The following is a 7,247-nucleotide window of genomic DNA, read 5'->3' on the forward strand; positions in this document are numbered from 1 at the left end:
GATCGGTTTCCGATTATTTTCGATTTTCGATTTGCAATCAGCAAATAAGAAGAATCGTTTATTGAAATGAGTCAATGCGTTTATTTCGTTCATATATCATCAATATAATTCTATTTTATTTCCCCAAATCCGAGAGAGTTAAACAGTTACAACGCGTATTAAAAAATAAACCCACACACACCACCTTCCTTAACACTAGAAGAAATGACATATTTTAGGACGCGATTGTGCGCGAAAGTGACGAACGTGTGTGCCTAGTTTTTTTCTAAAAATAAATCTTCCGCCGCGCACGGAAACCCATCCGGCTTCTTCCGCAGCTATCTGGTGGCGCGCGCGCGCGCCTACTTCTGTGCCCACTCTGTGCGTATTACGCAGGCGCAGTTGCAAGCCCGCTGGTCCGGCGGCGCAGCTTCAGTGCGCTTCGGGTAGAGCTGAAGATATTTTTACATCCTCCGTTTCGTTACGGCTCAGTTACAACCTCCGGCGTGGTACAAGCATCCGCGTGCGTGTTCCTTCTCTCTGGTCCCAAACCATCTCTTGCTGCAACGCGATTCGCAATGTGCGGTCAGAAGCGACGACACGTTGAACCGTCTCGGGTAGGCTGGTTGTATTTTTTTTTTCGGGCTATAAATAGCCCGGGATGTGTCTCCTCTCGGGTAGAATGAAGATGTACGTGCTGCCGCTGCTCCTTGGATGATGTTCGTACAGTTCGCGTTGGCTGCGAGAATGTCTATCATGGGTTGCTTGATGGATTAACGTAAATATGCTAAAAGGATCTCTCTGCTTCTGCAGCACACATACATGAGGCAGCGCGAACCCACATAGAGCGTTGAACTAGCCCGAGCGCTCCATACTTCTTTACATTCCATAGGGGTTTCAAACATTACTATTGAATGCAAGGAAGCATGGAACTTTCGCAGCTTTTTTGCAAGCTAGAAGATGACGTTACATCACGCGATACTGGAACTCATTCTCCCAACGTTCTGGAGCGATCGAAGGAGATTAACAAATGTGCAAGAAAATGAGGAAAAAAATACGCATATGTACCGAGAATTCTGTAGGACCAACCCTGGGAGATCTTCGGCAAGGAGCAAACGTCTACCAATGTCTGCTATGCAAAACCATGGAAAAGAACTTTCACGTACATCGGTCCGGGTGGGGTACATCTTACTGCCGCTGATGTTTTATCATATTTGTCACCGATTTTTTTTTCTCCTTCGAACACCACTCGCACCGCACCAAAAGCCTCGTCTGGTGATCACGTGTTCGTCATGCTCGTAACAACGCTGCCCAACGCACCACCAACATTGTTCGTATTGCGGTATCGCTTCACCATATTCTTATTTCCCAGTAAAGGGAAGCCGAAAGGAAGAAAAAAAAAACATAACCTTACACACATCTGGTGTACAATTCCTGTTTCAATCAAAGGGAGCGATTACTGTGTGTTTAACTGAAATGCATCCTCGTCTCTTGGCAAAACACCATCTAGAAGGCGATGATGACGTGCGACATCAGAAGCTACAGGCAGCGCTGCAGGACAAATTCCGACTAGCTAAATTTTCTAGCGAAAAACTAACCTCAAAATATCTCTGTTACGCGGGACACACATCATCATTACATATGGAGATCCTTTCCAAATTGCACACACTTCCAATATGCACAGTTTCCTTTCTGACGCCATCTTGGTACTTTTGGACTAGAGGACATCTTCCTCAAACTCCAACAAAAAATTGGAAGCTTACCCGATGGAATTAGTCTTCAACACAAACACACAAACACTGCACTGTAATTTTCACCCGGTGATAAAAGTATTTTAATTCCAATTTTAAGGCACACTTGGATTACAGAACACACTGTACGAGGCGAAAAAAAACAAAATTGGTCCGCTGCGCAATCACACGGAGTCCGTAAAGATGGTCGCCGAATTATGAGAGGAAAGGAAAGAAATCACGAAGTTGCTGTGGTACAGTCTGGGTACGCGAAAATTTCATCAGAATCCTGAATCCCGAATAGTATACTGGTGCGCACGGCACGGAGCACAGAACCGAGATGCGAGCTGTTCGGCAACTGAACGCAGAATGCACTGGATGCAGCGACTATTGCTCCCAAGATGAGGCGCGCGCGCGCGCCCGGCTCATCGTTTCGCTCGGGGGGAGGCCTTTCCTGAGGACGAAGTTCTATAAATGGCCACCACCCCGAGTTTACGCCGAGCGGGCCGCGCATTTCTGCCCGTGTGTGTGTGTGTGTCAAGGATCGTCTCGCCTTTTGCTTCACCCTCGTCTTTCGCCCTTTTTTCCTCGTATAGAGCAGCACCACCAGCAAAGGTTGCTAACACGAACCGTCCTGCGCACATGTTTCCTTTTTTTCCGTAGAATCTCTTCAAACTCGAATAAACACACAGACACACACATGCACACATGGTTTCGTTCCATTTCCAACGCGTTCCTCTTACTCGGTGGCGCACTTTTTTCTTTCGCTTGTTTTGCACTTTCAACACACTACGTGTGGGGTGCCCCGGGGGGAGGTACATGAACAGCCTTCCATGTGCCTTCCCTCTAGGGGATCTCAGGCTCTAGGTCTTCCTTTTTTTCTTTTCTGGCCAAGGGTTTTTTTTGCCCTGTGTTCTGAAAAGTGTATGTACTCCACGCAGGCAGCAAGACGCGCAGACGCAACAGCCTACTCCTCTCACTTGGATCGTGTAATGAAGACTAACACTAGTGCAGCTACTTGTGCCGATTCTAGTCGTTCCAAAACCACGTATACGCACTTCGCTGTGTGTGTGTGTATGGACAAACGTCAAAAAGGAGTTGAGTTTAAGTGGGAAAATTTTTCCGTGCGGCAAAAATGTGAAATTTATAAAACAACCGTATTTCTTTGCCGCTCCAGATCGTTCAGCAGTGAGTGTCCGCGAAACTGGGACCGCCGCCCCCACCTCCCCCCCTAGAACAGTGGTCAGATGAGATCGCTCCAATCGATTGGAAATCGACTTCCCGTAGAAGGTGGTTGAGCACCATCGCAAGTTCCTCCACAGATCCTTGTGCGGAGCATGTGTTTGCAGCGCCATATATCATCATCAGCGGAGAAAAAAGCGGTCGAATCGAACGAATACCAATCGGTTCTCGCGTGGATGTGTGGATCAACAGTTACATAATGCCGTAGTACGTCGGTTGCGGATCGGTGGATTTTCCGCCTCGAACGCCGGCGTACAGCAAGAACAGTTGTTGCATAACTCCCACAACGGTACAGAATTTTGAGAAAGTTCTTCAGACGTTTCAGAGGCACATTTTGCATCAAGATGTTGTACGGCAAAGGCAAATAATTGTGCCTCAAAAAGTCAACCAAAAAGCATTATTGAACTGTCTTCAAAGCCATCAGCTTACCATGTGTGCCTGCATGTCGCTCCCTCTCTGTCTCTCTTTCTAACACTCTCCTGATTGCGGCGCTACTAGATTGCCCACGCACGGAAGGCTCCGACGGTCCCATGGTGATCCTTTTCTTTCTACTCTTGCCCTCGCGATCCTCATCACAGCATCCTTGGAAATTGTAAACCTTCCAGATGTTTGTGCTTCACAGAACCTCCGGAGAGCCTACCGCTGCCTGTGCAGGCATTAGCGTGGCTTGGGTTAGCTACAATTTATGGCACTGAAATGCAAAACAGAATCGTCACCGAAACAGGAAACGGATAAGATTTGGTTTTTGAAAATTAAATTCCTCAGGAAGATCATCCTGCCCGCCGCGAGGATCGGTATGCAATTGTACAATCTGTACTGGAACAGATCATCCAACTCTAATGAAATCTTTAACATCTTCCACTAGATGACCAGCCAAGCAGACGCATCAGCCGCACGGCAATTTTGAGAACGAACGGACGCACATTACATTCCACCGGATAGCAGATGTTTTCCAAAAAATCTGCCACATCGGTCAAACGGTCGGTTGTCGAACTACTAAATTTAAATCCCAAGCTCCTTCCACCTCACACTATCGGTCCACAGATCCCGACCGCTGCCGTCGTACCTCACCGAATAAAAAAAAAACGATTATTTGGACGTGTCGCGGAGTGTAAGCAGGCGCGCGCCCTCCTATGTCCAAAAAGGCACCAAGATGGTGGACAGATATCACGTGGTAGCGCCACGGTGTGTGTCCCCTGGAGATACATCTACCTCCCCTGGAGGGAGTTTGCAGTGGAGGGTGTTTGGTCATGTAATGTCTGTAGAATCCTATTTTTAAACCTCCAATAATCCAATCGCTCGCTCTCTCTCTCTCGCGTGCGCCTGGAATGTCGGCACAGGTCGGTACGGGACATGAATCTCGGTGTGGGGTGATCGTCTGATGCAAATCATCATGCTAGTAAAATATTGCCTGCTTTTAGTCACTATCTAATTTCGGGCGAGAGTTTCTGGTGAGCTCGGAATTATGAGAACCGCTTATACGGAAGGGAACTTAGGGTCATTAGACTTTCGGGGGGAGAAAATGTTTTAGCATTAGCTGGATGTTGGACCAACCCTTGGACCTGCTTCGGTTTAATGAACGTTCCCGATCACTAAGGTCTCCTCCGTTCCTCAGCTTCTAGTGTCCGTGTGTGGCACACCAAAGAAGTGTCCACATACATGCGCAGCGCAAGGGAAACGGTTTGCGCATGCCACCGCAAAGGCCGGACACTACTATACCGACCGACCTGAGGAGGGTGGCGGCTTTGGGCGCTACGGCGCTTACTCACAATCCCTGAGCAGGTCATTGAGATGTGGTATGTACGGGACGGGTTTCCGGCCCAACCTTACGGGCCGAATCGAGTCGAGTGTGTGGGAGATGCGAGCATGCAACAAGAGTAAAATAAAAACTCCACCACCGGGACGGACGGACGGTGTTTTATTTATAAAATACCTATTTCTACCGACCGCCCGAAACCGGGGACGGTGTGTTGGTGTGGAACGCGGAACGCGATCTTGTGATTGTGATTTCATTTTATACACAATTTTTCATATTTCTGTACTGCTCGGTGCGCAGATTCACCGCGTACAGGACCCGGTGCATCGCGAATTGATGCAAGATGGAAGCTACCCAAGCACGTGGACACACATTTTACTCTGTTGAGTACGGGTGCGATCTTCGGTCTGTTTTGAGGCCCAAGGCATGGCGATTGAATAGGAGAGGCGGAAAGCGGATTGATGCAGGTCTTGTGCAATGTATGAGGATACAGAGGAAATTGCGACGAATCGCATCAACCCCCGTGTGCAGTGGTCGTCTAAATTGTGTGCTTCGATCGACCAAATTAGGGAATACATGGACCGAGTTAATTTGAGTGACTGTTAAGTTACCTATCTATTATATTAACTGCTTTTTTATATAAAACTTTTTGGGGGAAATGATGAATTGCTATAAATTCTTGAACTATATCAGAACATTTGGGAGAGGAAAGCGAGATACCCCATCCTCGATTCTTGGACCATGAATCATTTTAAGCACAAACCTTTAGATTATTATGAATCATCACCATCATCGCTAAAGAGTCGCCAAATTGCTCCACACAGCCTCGTAATGGAGTGTCGAATGAAAGTTTAAATTTTCCACTTCTTCACAGGCACAAACAAACAAATTAGGACACCGTGGGCATGCACATTCTAACCCCATGATCTCACATCTTCTCCCCCTCAAAAACGCGCACACACACACACACACGCAACGGCAGCATTCACAACGATTCACAGCCACCAGCCCAGCTTCGGTCAACGGTGAGGTGTGTGAGATGTTTTCAAACAGTTTTATTTTATTTTTAAGCGTTATGCTAGCACATCGAATGACGTGCAAATAAATTAATGATGTTTCCACGCGTCAGCAGGACGAGGCTTGAGTTTTCCCGTACCAAGTAAACAGTTCATACATTTTCGGACGGTGCCAATGATCGGTAATGATTCGAAAAATAAGGACCTTATCTTACTTTTTTTTGTGATGAAGAGATCGGATGTATATCTACTAACAGGTACTAAGACAATGAGTTGTCTCTGTACAATGCACAAGTGTGTTTACAGCTGCCACGAGCACGTACCCATTTATATAAGACTGTTTCGCGTCTTGTGGCCTGCTGCACAAAAGACCGGCACAATAATTGGTTGATATTTGTCGTCTAGCAATTTACGATATTTTCATACGATGTGCCCTGTGTCCTAGTGATCCCTACAAGTATTGATCGTGAGGCACTTTCTAACTGCCTTAGACTTTAAAGCAGAGCTTCCTTTCACACGTTCCAAGAAGTTCCTCGACAAGCGTTAGCTTTTTTGTCAGAAGACAATCACAATCCGTTAGCAAAGCTTTAATAGGCCCTACACAGTCTTTCTTATCATCTTCCACTTGAAGGTAGCTAATAGAGTTTCTTCAATTTTGGAATCTAGAGATAGAGATAGGAGACAGTCAAACTGAAAAGATAACTCTGAAAGGGCTTTTGCTGGAAAAAGCTAGATGACTCATAAGCAAGACTCTCTTTCTGTTTTAAGAAATTTCCAATTTGCAAACATCTGACGTTCACTTTTAAAGCCTAACTCACATTCAGCATCAAACTCCATCGAAAAGCGCACGCACCTGTTAATTACAACAAAGTGAAGGAGTGATGACTCAATCGATCGCGAACGCGATGCATTATGGATAAATTTGTACAACATTTTAAAACAATTGCACTCCGGCGGCACGGGCACGATTAGTACCGTCCTATCCGCCTAAGTGGTTCACTATTTAACGAGGCTCTTAAAATACTGAAAGGTTCATCAATTTCATGATTTGGCAGGTACCATTTCCTCGTAGGGCATGCTTTCCCCTTCATGACAAACCGAAAAGGGGAAAGAGAAAAAGGAGGAAGAACTGCACTTGCTCAACATGCATCAAAAAGCGATTAGATCGTGAGGCCCTTCTTCTTTGGGCGCAACCATTTTCGTGCCCACTTCACCGTGCCTGGTGCTGGTGGAACTCATTTGAAAGACACATCCCCTACGTCGTCGTCGTTGTCGTCCTCTACGTTTTGGTCCCGCTGGTGGTAATACTGGGTTGATGATGGTGGGGTCCTACCTACTCTCTGGAATCGCATCGCTTCATTCACCGACCGATCGGCACAGCTTCTCCTCCGTAGGATCTATTTTAAGGTTGCCGGGTCGTGCAGTATGGAACACACATTCAGACCAGACGCAACACTGCACACACATGCACATGCTGTCGGCAAGCAGGGCCAGATTATTTCCACATCCCGGGCATCCCGTACA

At 46.8% G+C, this 7,247-nt stretch overlaps 2 long non-coding RNA genes across 2 annotated transcripts; one reads left to right on the forward strand and one right to left on the reverse strand.

Moving 5' to 3' along the window:
- Window positions 1-88: 88 nt before the first annotated feature.
- LOC118512606 lies at window positions 89-2,159 on the reverse strand. Its single transcript, XR_004906323.1, has 2 exons — window positions 1,048-2,159; window positions 89-983 (listed from the first exon to the last, which is right to left on the reverse strand). It is a non-coding gene; the product is annotated as an uncharacterized LOC118512606 (long non-coding RNA).
- Window positions 2,160-2,507: 348 nt separating this feature from the next.
- On the forward strand, window positions 2,508-5,207 carry LOC118512620. The gene is made up of 3 exons (XR_004906324.1): window positions 2,508-2,806; window positions 2,887-3,745; window positions 3,817-5,207. It is a non-coding gene; the product is annotated as an uncharacterized LOC118512620 (long non-coding RNA).
- The last annotated feature ends 2,040 nt before the right edge of the window (window positions 5,208-7,247 follow it).

The sequence above is a fragment of the Anopheles stephensi genome, chromosome 3 (genome assembly GCF_013141755.1).
Source record: "Anopheles stephensi strain Indian chromosome 3, UCI_ANSTEP_V1.0, whole genome shotgun sequence".
Taxonomy (NCBI): domain Eukaryota; kingdom Metazoa; phylum Arthropoda; class Insecta; order Diptera; family Culicidae; genus Anopheles; species Anopheles stephensi.